Source organism: Xiphophorus maculatus, chromosome 23, assembly GCF_002775205.1.
Source record: "Xiphophorus maculatus strain JP 163 A chromosome 23, X_maculatus-5.0-male, whole genome shotgun sequence".
NCBI classification, from domain to species: Eukaryota; Metazoa; Chordata; class Actinopteri; order Cyprinodontiformes; family Poeciliidae; genus Xiphophorus; species Xiphophorus maculatus.
The window spans coordinates 12694467-12706914 of NC_036465.1; positions in this window are offsets into that span (position 1 = coordinate 12694467).

The following is a 12448-nucleotide window of genomic DNA, read 5'->3' on the forward strand; positions in this document are numbered from 1 at the left end:
CTGTTTAACATAAATGAGTAGATTGTGTTTCTATCCACTGTTTTCTGTCTACTGTTTATTTAGCTGCGGTGAATAAAGCTATCACAATAGTTCTAAGTCCAAAAGCAAATTTCCCCAGGGCAAAAAACAAAGAAAAACAAAGTGTGTCATAGTAATGATTTATTTATTTTATTGTGTCTAATGTCACAGCTTCCCTGTTGCAGTGATGAAAACACCCTGTCAAAACACTGAAATCTCCCAGTGTCTAAGGAGGAACTACAGCTGTGCTACTTTTAGTAAGAGATCAACTTTGGTATGAAAACTAACCTGGTAATTCTGGGCTGCATTTTGTGCTCAAAGTACAACATTTTGAGAGTACTACAGTACATCTCCCATTTGTAGTTCCCTTTACTCCCGAAAGACTTAGTATAAATATTATGCTAATATTTATACTATTAGAATAATAGTATACATTTTATGCTAATAATATCTATACTATAGGACAGACAAGATAAATAAATATATATATAATATTATGATTTTGTTATTTAAATCATAATATTGTACGGATATTGTTCACCTTGTACAATATACGTTTAGTACAATATGTTTACATTTCCTTTGAGTGCAACTTTTTTGAATTATTGATGGTTGATATTAGAACTGATTTTGTCCAGTCATACGTTCAACTAATCTTGAAGATATACAATGGATTTTAAAATTGCATTCACCTTCTTTGGTTGAAAACTGATTGATATTTAAAACAGTTTACTGCAGTGGTCTCAAAATTCCAGTCCTCAAGAACTGGTGTCCTGAAACCTTTGGAGGTCTCTGCTTCAACACACTTGGATTCAATATTAGATCATTAGCAGAGCTCTGTAGATCTTGACTGCATCATATTCACCATGTAATGTAAGTGTGTAGGGCAAGGGACACATCTAAAAGTTGCAGAACTCTGGCCCGTCAAGGACTGCAGTTTGAGCCCACTGTTTTACAGTTTTATCTGCCTCTTGTGTGCTCAGAGTATGACACTTCTACTTCTGTGCCAAGTTCAGGGTTATACGGTATGCTATGACTTATGGGTATAGCATATGGGTAAGATTCTTATAAAAAATCGTACGTTTTGATTCTTACTTTATTAGAGATCTTACAGTAATAACCCTATTGATTCAGATAATGACCTCATCAAATCAAGCAGAAATAAGCACAGTCATCTCTTCAGAAATAATCTAATGACCAGTTATTGCTCATTTATATGCAAGTTGAATTGAAATTGTTTTTTTTTTCTTCATATTTTGGAGGAAATTGAAATCAGGTCATAAAATTGCAGATGTTGCATAATTGCAAATGAAATAAACTTAAATCATAGTAATGTTTTTGACTGACATTTAAACATTGCTTACAACTCAACTGTAGAAACTTTCATTTTTATTCTTGCTAGAAAAACTTTTGTTCTAAAATCTTTCTGCTTATTTTTTGTGCTATATATTTCTGGCTTCGGGGTCATCAATATTTTCATTTGAGGTCCACTCCCCTCACCGCCCATGCTCGTGGGCTCTTGCCACAGTAATATCCAGAATAATGAGCCTGTGCCAAGCAAACAGACCCACAGCAGTATGGAGAACTTCATATTATTTCCCAGAGGAAAATGGAAATTACAAAGAGAAAGAAAATTCATCCATTTTGCTCATCAACACTGACCCATATCAGAAACAAAAACAACAAGCAGAGCTGTTCCTCGCTATCAGGCCCTCCCCCCAACAATCATAACTCAACATTAAGTTCTTAAAATCAGCCTTTGAGCCATGGCACACTTCATCCACAGTGGAAGAAATGTCAGATAAATCTCGAATGAATGCAGAGGCATCACGGCTCAGGGCAGAAATGAACCACCAAGACTCGGGGCTTGTTGTCATTGTAGTTTTGTGTCTCTGTTGCCAAGAGCTGATTTAAACATCTCACTAATTAAGCAGCAACGTGACCTTTGGCTCCAAGGCAGCAACCTAAAACATAGACCCGGAAAAGAGAAGAATCTCTTTGTATTTCCTCGTCTGGAAGGATGCTTTAATTCCTGGATGCTTTTTTTCCACTGTAAAAAGGTAACCACCGGTTCTGTTTCATATTTAATATATTTTACACTTATAAACTGATGCAGTATGTGTGTTTTAATTCCAGTAAAAAACTCATAAAGCAAAATTCAGTTTCCTTTCAGGAAAAGAATACGGATGTAATTCAATACATGGTGCAGCTCTAATAAAAGTCAAAGAACTGTTCACAAAGGACTCAGTTGAAAAGAACAGTTTGCTGGCAATATTTTTTGAGATACAATATATTGAGTGTGAGGTATTTACAATTTCAGTATTGTTAAAATATTTGGACAAGTAGATTAACTTCTCATGTTGCCTTTATCTGCATATTTTAGTAGCTGAAATACTAGAGCTCATGGAAAGTGGTGCAATGATTAAAAAAAAAGAAAGTAAACAAACTCTGTGGTAAAAATCCTAAGCCTGTTCTTGAGCAGCTCCATCCCTGGTGCATGGGAAGGGAGACAATGGAGTTTACAGATGTTAACCACAAATGTTAACTATGCATGATCAAGGATCTGAAATAAATAGGGAATGGATGTGTAGTCACTCACTGGTACCACATTAGAGATGAAAAAGCAGGTGCAATGGAAGTTTTCTCCTCTCCCAACCAGTAACCACCAGTAGAACTTGTGTTGGCTTCAAGGTAAAGAAGAATCCAAGATGGTGGAACAAAGAAACAACCTGGTTTATGCCAAGGACCATCAAGCTAATAAGCTAACAAACAAGAAGTAGTGAAAAAAAAACAAAAAACGACAAAATTAGTAAGATGTCCTTTGTATTAAAACTACATTATGGCAGTGAGCCTAACCATCGGGGGTAAAACATTGACTTACTATGCCTGGAAAAGTGACTTAAAATTGATTCCATTTACAGCCTACATGTGGCATAGCTGGCTGGCTAATTAGTAAATGTAAAACATTGTTGTAATATCAAAAAGGGAGTTCAGAGATTACATTTTCTACCCGAATAACAGATATTTTAAATAAGAATTTTAGTTTCAAGTCATTGATGTTCCATACCAACTCTTTGCTGACAAACTGTCCTCTGCTTCTGATTGGCTCAAATCAAACAAGTCTTACCCAATGACTGGTAGAAATATATTTGGAAAAATGAAGCATAGGACATGGAGAGAGATTTTTTTTATTCATTCCCTGTCTTGTTTCACTTGTAGTTTTGTTCTTATCTTTATTATCTTTCCCTGCAGCTAACCTCAGTCTTGTCGCATATATCATATGCAGTTTTATCTGTCCATTTATCCATAATTTATTCACAGTGTTTCTGTTCTGATGGAGTGATAACATATCCTGCGGTTTGCTTGGATGACTTGACATTTTCTGGCACAAAGCGCTGATCATCCTCAAGTTTCCTCCTGATAAAGAAAATATATCTTGGAAGCCAGAAGACTGAGCAGAGTCTCCTGCTGAATCAAATTTCATAAGATCTGGAAAACTTTCAAACAACCGCTTGTGATTGATCGAAGCAGTCTGTTGCTCTAATTAAATGCTCCCACAGGCCAAACCTGAAACTGCAGAGACCCAAACATATGAACCAAGATGACTGGGCCTCAGAGGATCTGCCTGGCCCAAGTCCAGTCAGAGCTGTGCTAAGATTCAAAGCACAGAAAGTCAAAGGAGCCAGTCCTGCAGGAACAGCTGCGTGTTCTTCCTCTAATCCACATTTTAACTATCCAGCTCCTATCTGTTCTGACTTTCCAGAGGAGATCCCCCACTTGTCATATCTCAAAGTCTGTTCAGAGGATCCCAGGAAACTCGCACAGCCTCCAGGAAAGCAGGCTGTCTGATAAACACTCTGCAGCAGCTCAGTTCTGTCTCTCTTCATGCTGCTGCTGAGCCTCTGAATTCATTCAAAATCCTGCTGCTCACTTTCAGGTGTTACATAGCGAAGGCCTTGAATACATTTCTTTTATTGTAATGTGTCACTTATGGGGTCCTCTCACCTAATAATTCCTTTGAGTGTTTTTTACTAAAAGACTAAAAGTGTAATGATCATATGAAGAAAGTGAGATTTTATTAGCCATATATGTGAAATGAAGAGCTCCTCCGAAATGCCTTTTCAAAGCTTTCTGTAAGATCAACATCCTTGTTGAATAATGGTGTCATAGCGTAATATTTTAAATAGATTTGGAAAGAAAAACTATGTGCCACAATCCATTAAATGTAAAACTTGTCAAATTATTATTCATATATTCTACTATTCAAATCAAATTGGAGATGCATGCGTTAAATAAAATACCCTATAATGATTTAAATGAGTCTATAATGTTTGAAAAACAATAATTAAATGTGGGAATAATCACTGACTTTAAATTCAGTATATTATCTGTTATCTATTTGGTGAGCCATTGTTTCTTTTTATAATCTTTAAATTATTATGAAATAGACATTATTTTGATGAATACTCATCAACAATACCACAGTAAAGCTTATTCCTCAGTTTGGGTATTTGGGTAAATTACTTGAGGAAATATTTATTGTGAATCTAAACTAGAAAAGTGAAATGAATTGAAATCATTTCTGAGAAACTTGGAAGGTCTCTGGGCTTCTTTACATGTTTTAACAAAGATCATTCAAAGGGGGAATTTTTTTCCAGACACATTTTTGATGGAGTATGGGATAAAATTTGACACTTGTAATTTAGGTGCAACTTATTGTTCATGTACTCAATCGTTTCTATCTGTCTGCAGTTTCTGAAAAAAACAACAACATGTAAGTGTTAGATGATACTTGCAACAAGTTTACAGTTAAAGATGCTCTTAAATATGAATCAGAAGAACTTTTTCCAGGGAAATAAAAAAGCACTGAGTCAGCCTCATACAAACTACATTTATTTAAAAATGCATACATTCTCATTATAAAGTGGGCTAATTTTCATATTGCTCTCTGTGCTGAGTAGATATGCTTATTCCACCAAAGCCTTACAGCTGATAAAGCCTCACACTTGGCTGATAGGAGGCAGTGGAGATATGGTGCTCAGACAGTTATCCCCCTCTGTGCTGTATAATGCTCTGCTCTGTGAAATTCAATGTGTTTCCTATATACATATGCATTATGTAAACTTGCAGGGGTTACACTTTGGATTCATTAATCTTTCCATTAACCTGGCTGTTATTAATTTTCATTTAAACGTACACAAAGAAGGACTTTGGAATGAAATTGTGGGCTATTTATCAGCTTAAACCAGAGAGGGAGATAATCCAAATGAGGTGTGTTAAAACAGATTAAAGGAGCATGCTGATTCATTTAAAGGAACTCACAGGGCAGGCGATCAGTTATTTACAATTCCTAATAGGAACGACCGCTGCTGACTACAAAAGGCTTCTAACTGTTTTGCAGAGACTCCTTACATGGCAACACTGACACTTAAACAAAAAAAACAACAAAAGTACAAATTGTGAGAAAACAGTGAGATACAATTGAAAATATTGGATTTTCAAAGGAAAATCTCATCCAGGTACAAACTTGATTGTCATGCTGTTTGAAGCATATATTTGCAGAAGTCCATTTGATTAAATCTGAAACACTGAGAGGAAGGAAATCCTACCTCAAACCTGGTTTGGTGATCTGATCCTATCTGTGTGCAATAAGGCAGAAAATGAGCTTAAAGTCAATTTTTAAAGTAAATCAAGAAGAGAAGCAGAACAGGAGACTTCCTGTAAGCCACGTGTCCAACTCAAAGCCCAGGGGCCATAACCGGTCTGCCATAGCTTTGTATATAGATCTCTAGACTCTAGGGCAGGCGTACCCAAGTCCAGTCCTCGAGAGCTACCACCCTGAAATTTTTAGAGGCATTCCTTCTCCAACACACCTGGATCAATTAAAAGGCTTATTAGCAGGTCTCAGCTTATGAGCAGAGTTTCTGAGTTTCTGCTAGTGAGGGAGGTCAGCTCTGTGACTCAGGTGTCTTGGAGCAGGATGCATGTAAACGTTGAAGGGTTTGAGGACTGGACTTAGAGCACATGTATCAAACTCAAGGTCAGTGGGCCAAATTCAGCCCGCCATGGCTATTTCTCTGGCCGTCCAGACTCTAGACAGCTACAGAAAAGGAACTTCAAGGTAACACTTGTGTGCTTAAGTACTATTTTATCAGTCAAATCAAGTCAATTTTATGTGGATGGTACCAAATTACCTCAATGTTCAATATTAAACTTTTTAGAAGTATTCATCAAATACAGAAAAAAAGCTATAATATTTAAACAATTTTTAATAGGCAGGTTTATCAATACATTCTGCCACAAATGGCCCACAGAGGACCTTGATTAGTTTCACATCCCATATTTTGACACCCCACCATAGTGGAACTATAGTGAGTCCCAAATGACAAACACCTCAATTGGTGTTTGTCTCGATTGAGGTTGGATGCCAGTTCGATTCCCATTCTGTCTGCCTCTGTCGTTGTGTCCTTTGGCAAGATACTTCACCCTATCCAGAAACATGAGATTGACTGACAGTGCATACTGCACCTTTAAACAAAAATTTGTCAAGTCAGCATTGTAAATATCTTTTTAGCTTTTTAATTATTCAAATATATCACATATTATTGTTTTATGAATCAGAAAAAGTTACAAAGGCATTATCACCAGACCCAGTTTCAGGGCTGGCCTCAGCCCCTACTGTAATAGTAGTACTCACAAGAGCAAAACAAACAGACCAATTAAATGAAACAGAAAGAAAAGATATTACATTGTCCAAATGGTGTCAGTCTGCACTTCCAAGATCCAATTTTAAACCTCAAGGTTGTGTCTATTTTTTTTTAATTTCAGAAAATCAAACATATCAGTGATATTATCACAGGTCATTGCACATCACACAGGTTATGATCTTCACAGGCTTTAATCTCAGTTTGGCACAGAGGACAGTCTCTGTCTGCCAATACTTTGTTCTGCAATGGGAGAGAGTGATGTCGGCTGTCACCATCTGCAGACAGTTTTGCTTGGGTCAGTGCCAAGAGTCGACCATTTTAACCCTCCTTCCCCCGTGCACTCCCACATATACAGACACTGTGCAGTTTTGGGGCTGGTCTGTGTCCTGGCTGTAGATGAGCTAAAATGCAGCTGTTTACATCATTAGAGATGTGAAATGTTCTCCGAGTCGCAGTTGACTGAAGTTAAAGAAGAGGATTCATCTAGCACATATACACATCTCTAAACCCCAGTCTGTTCTGATGATAGATACTAGCCGGGTTAAACTGTGCTGCAGTTCAAATGTCATGAACTTGTTTTAATAAGAGTTTATATGACATGTGTATTCTGTTTATATTCTTGCTTTTTAATTGTACTTTGTATCACCTCAAGCAGCAGCACATGGAATTAAAAGGTCAACAGTCATTTCACTGAACTTAGGTCAGTTATTTCAGACGTTCCTGCATTCTGCTAGTACATTTGGCTCTTAAACATGAGCCAGGTCTTTTGGCTCCCAAATAACTCTTATTTCACCTTAACTTGGCAAATATGAATGTTTTGTATGTTTATAAATCATTTTTCAATAAGTGTTGTTATGAGAAGTCTTACACTTGCGTAATTGTATGTATTGTTGTTAAAAGCAAGCCTTTATGCTTCTGTGTAATAATATAACCATGATTATTTTTTGTTTAACAGAAACAAATAGACCCAAAACTGCAAACAAATCTACTGAACATAACCATAATAATATATTTTATTACATAATATGTTTAAACTGCAGCCAGGCGCCGCTTCGTTTACAAAGGTCAGTAAAATTTATGGGTTTGGGGAAAGCTGGAACAGGCCTGTATTACCACTCCAGACAACGCTTTTAGCTGTCTGCTTCATGTAATTATGATCACATGACTGAAATACTAAAACATAATGTTGATGCATGGGGAATACAGAAGGGCAGCTTTTACCCTGAGTGTACATGCACCACTTACGCTGCACATCTTCGAATGAAGGTGCTTTGGTACATCTATCAGGACTCACAAGTACCCCTCCTCCACTGGCATTCATTAGAAAACTCAGCTAGAAGGAGAGATTTCAGGAATGCAGTTTTGACCAGTGTGCTCAAGAACAGATTAGAGTACAGAAAATTGAGCTTTAATGGATGACTTCTTTGTGCACCTTTTCATGCTACTCCTTGGCAGAATCTTCAATAGTTAAATTTTCATTCAAGAAAATTTTTATCATGATTGTTACCCTGTGAAAAAAAATATCATTAAAGTTTAACTCTGAAGACTTCTTTTTTATTTTGATTGCCATGTACTTTTATTAAGCTTTGTTTATATATAATTGTTGTCTATGTAAAAGTCAACGCTGGGCTGCAACTTTCACTGAGTTCACAATTTTGACCCACCGTGTATTTAAGGCTGACATTGTTGATTTATGGGGTTTAAGTCAGGCAAATTCATAAGCCCATCAACAATATTGAAAACAACTGTTGCTACACTGCGTATTAATACTTTTGGCAGCATGGAAAGGTGGAACTGAAGTGCCCTAAAATTTCTGGGTAAATGATTGTGCTTTCTCCTTGGCCTAGGTCAGAAGCTGCTAATGTTGATTCTAGTTGCAGTCCAACACAGTGAATAAGCTTTGCTTCACAGAATTGTTAACACTGTGGTTAGCTATATGCATTTTGCATTTTTTTTAACCACACTTTTTCCTTCCACTCAGCCTTCCAATTGTTATGCTTGGAACACTCTGTAGATAGCTGGTGTCTTTAGCAAATATCTTATTTCTGTTGGATGGCTGTCAACTCTTGTGTAAAATTTACTTTTATGAGCTTTATATCATTTTAATGTTATCATTTTAATGCTATTCATTCATCAAAAATATGCCTGGAGTGTTGCTTTGATTCCTTCTTGCATGTTTAAGGAATCCTACAATAAATAGCAGTCATTCAGGGGTGTCTAAATACCCCCTGCATTTCCTACTCAGCTCCACCAGGCTAGCAGTAGCAGAAAACACCTGGTGGAACTGAGTGTCTGCTGAACTTATCATAAAACCTACTTCTCAGCCCAACAATCCTGGGAATGGTTGTAAATGGCATAATGGACAAAGTTTCAGTTGTCTCGAAGAAGCAGACACACCCATAACCCAGAAGCAGAAGTTTACCGCTGAAAAGTTTTCTTACATGCATGTTGTGAGAAATCAATCAAGTTTATTTGACTGAGACCTATAAATTCCCTTCTTTAATAATGAAACTGACAAATCTATAAAGAATAATAAAAAATAAAAAAAACAGTAATTATGTTTCGTTGGTGTTCCTCTGTGTCCAGTTCCTTATTTTCATCTCCCTTCCTCCGTTTCTCTTCGTTTCCCCAGACTTTCCGTGTTTCACACTCTCTGTGATCCGGTCAGGTTTGTCCATCGAGGAGCACAGCACTAAGTCTCACCTCCCCTTCCACTTGATTAAGTCATAGCGTCAGTGGCGAGACGGGTCCCACAGAGTCAGTGCAGAATTTTTAACCTTTGCTGTCTAAAGGACGTCCCTCTCTGCAGGCCTGCGGCGAGACTACTGGAGAAGATGAACGCCAATCCTCCCAGTGCAAGGGTCTTGTGTGTGTGAGTGTTATGGTCAGTTTAGCGCTCAGAATAAAGCCGTTCATCCCTGAAGGCATTTGAGATCCTCGCTGGCAGTCACTCAACATCTTCACATAACTGAAATGGGACACTTGAAAGTCAAAATTACACAATTATCCTGTTGCAGTATTTCTTTTACAAATGTAGTGATACATGTTGAATGTTCTGCTCTTCCTTTGATAGATATTGAATAGCAGAATGGAGATCAGAGGGTATTAAAAAGAAAGAATTGCTTCAATGATACACAAGCACATTGCTTAGATCAAGTAAATGGAAAATTGTGACAAAGTTTCCGTCTTTGTGGTTGAAGCCACAAGATAAATTCATTGAAACTTCAGCACACTTAAACAAACATAATTTTCCAAAGTAGATTCACATGAAAGAAAAGAAACTCAAAAAGAAAATAAAAACATCATAAAGATTTTATGAGAATCTGAACAAAGGTTTCTCTAGAATGGGCAAGTTACTGATTTATTTATTTTTTTATGGTTTTTTTTTCTTATTTTCTTAAGCCAGGGTTTGTTTATACTTTATATGTAGCTTTCAGAAAACTTTTTTTTAACATATTTGTTAAAGTTGTCACTATGTTGTGACAGTATAGTATGAAAGAGATAATATGAAGCAAAAAAACAAAAACAAAAAAAACTCCTGTTTTCTCCCATTGGTCCCAGTGCTAACTAAAAATAACCAATCAGAGTCAGGAAGAAGGTGTTAGTGCTGTCAGTCACATGCTGCTCACTCCCTGACCCTCTTGCTCTCTGCAATGAATGATGAGGGTATTAAACATGTCCACTGATGACAATGGATAAATGGTTTTCCTATTTTGTCACAATTAGTGGGTTGTTGTGTTGATGGTTCTCATCTAATTTTGTATTTGAATTATATTGGATTGTTAATAATTGTCATGAATGGGGTTCTGTTCCTTTGTGTTTAGATTCTTAACTAGAATAATCTAAACACATAAGTCATAAACCAATACACAAAGTTTCTTTGTGTATTGGGTTCATGTCTTCTATTCCCTCTCTTTTTTGTTAACTATTTTGTTTATACTATACAAGTTCCCTCAGATTTTTCACAGCTGCAGAGTTGCTTCCTGGTTTCATGTCATCCAGTTTCTCCTGTACTGGTTCTTTGGTTTCTGTAAGTTCTTTATGATTAAACTCTATGTCCTTTTCCTTTTCTATGTGTCTGTCTATTTCCGTTTTCATATGTTTCCAGTAAGTTTATGAAGGTATTGAACAGAAGTGTCCATTGATCAAAGATTGCCATGGCATTGTATGTCAGGATTTTTTTTTCATTCAGGGTTTTTTTAAAAGTTTTACAGTGGAACATACTTGCACTCTTGAGTTCCACACATAGGCGATCCATATACATAGCACAACAATATATTCATTTGTTAAGAGTGAGTGAAGGAAGCTGGACCAAACATTTCTGCAGAATATGTGTACTGTGACCTCTACCATATTCCATAATATCTTTTATAGTTATTCAATATTTCTCATAGATGATGTTGAAAGTCATCTGTACTGACAGTTGTTTCCAGATTTTTCTAAAACTCCTACTGAGAAAAAAATTCTGTATGTTTTTTCCAAACTGATGTGGAAGAGTAACTCTAATTCCAGAGTCCCCATGCAGCTTTATTGCCATCAGTTTGCTTGTTGCCATGCATTTCCTGTGGCGAGGATTCGCTCTGATTGGCTAGAATTAGTTTTTGAAAGGAGCTGTTTATCGACCAGTAGCCGTATTTACTGCCGTAATAAGCTGCAGCTGCTTTTGTGCCTGATTTTACTCTATGTGAGTAAAAGTCGCAGCTCTGTCTTTTAATGTGGCTCAAATCTGACTGGTTGCACGGTTCTAATTACCTTATTAACTGTTAACAGGCAGTTTTTTTTTTGCACTAAAGGCCAAACAGTGAAAACATTTAGAGCACAACTGCGGGAGCATACCGAAATAATCGGCCTTGGTTTACATTGATAATTGCCTGCTGCACAATGAGAGAGGGACACAGAAGAGCCATTGTTTGTGACACTTTGACACACAGAGCCGTGGATGAACCGGCAGCCCACGCCACAGGACGATGCGGCAGAGATCATGTCCCCGCTTCATGGAGCCAGGTTCCCGGCAACCAATTAGGTAATGAATGAAGCCTTCGGACTCTGGGTTTAACGAGATCCCGAGCATGTACCGACAGCTGCTGATGGTTTATACCATGGAAGGCCTGGCGATAATGAGGTGGTGCCCTTATTATGACAAACCTGTTTTTGGTGTGACCTCCCAAACTTTTGCTCATATTTATAATTTTTTTCCCTCTCAAATCTCCCCATCAAAATGGTGCAGCACATCAAGTAGCATCAACATTTTTTTCATGTATTTTTGTTAGACTTCAGGTTATCATCTAGTTCTTCTTTATATTGTGTTGTACCTTAAATTAAACTGCTTTTTGTTTCATGTTCTATATTTTTGTTTTTCTTATCATTAGTTTTTTCTTTTTGTTCTCCCCCCAACACCTGGTCCAATGTAACTAATTAATCATCTGCATTGTCTCGTTATCGCCCCTCATTAGGAGGACTCTTGGTTTGCTATGCTCTTTGTTAGAATCTTCCAATCATTTCTTATTTCCTTAGTTGCCTTTCGATAGGTTCTATTCAATTAAGGTAAAATATATGACCATTTTGTGAACTTTTGTTGTTTTTGAGAAAGTTTTTTTTTTCATTGCATATCAGTTTTAACTTTGTACTTGTGTGTTTCCCCACATTTATTACTATAGACTAAACAACTTCAAACAGTTTGTACTTGTTTAATAAAGTGTCATTCAAGGGGAAGAATCTATGAT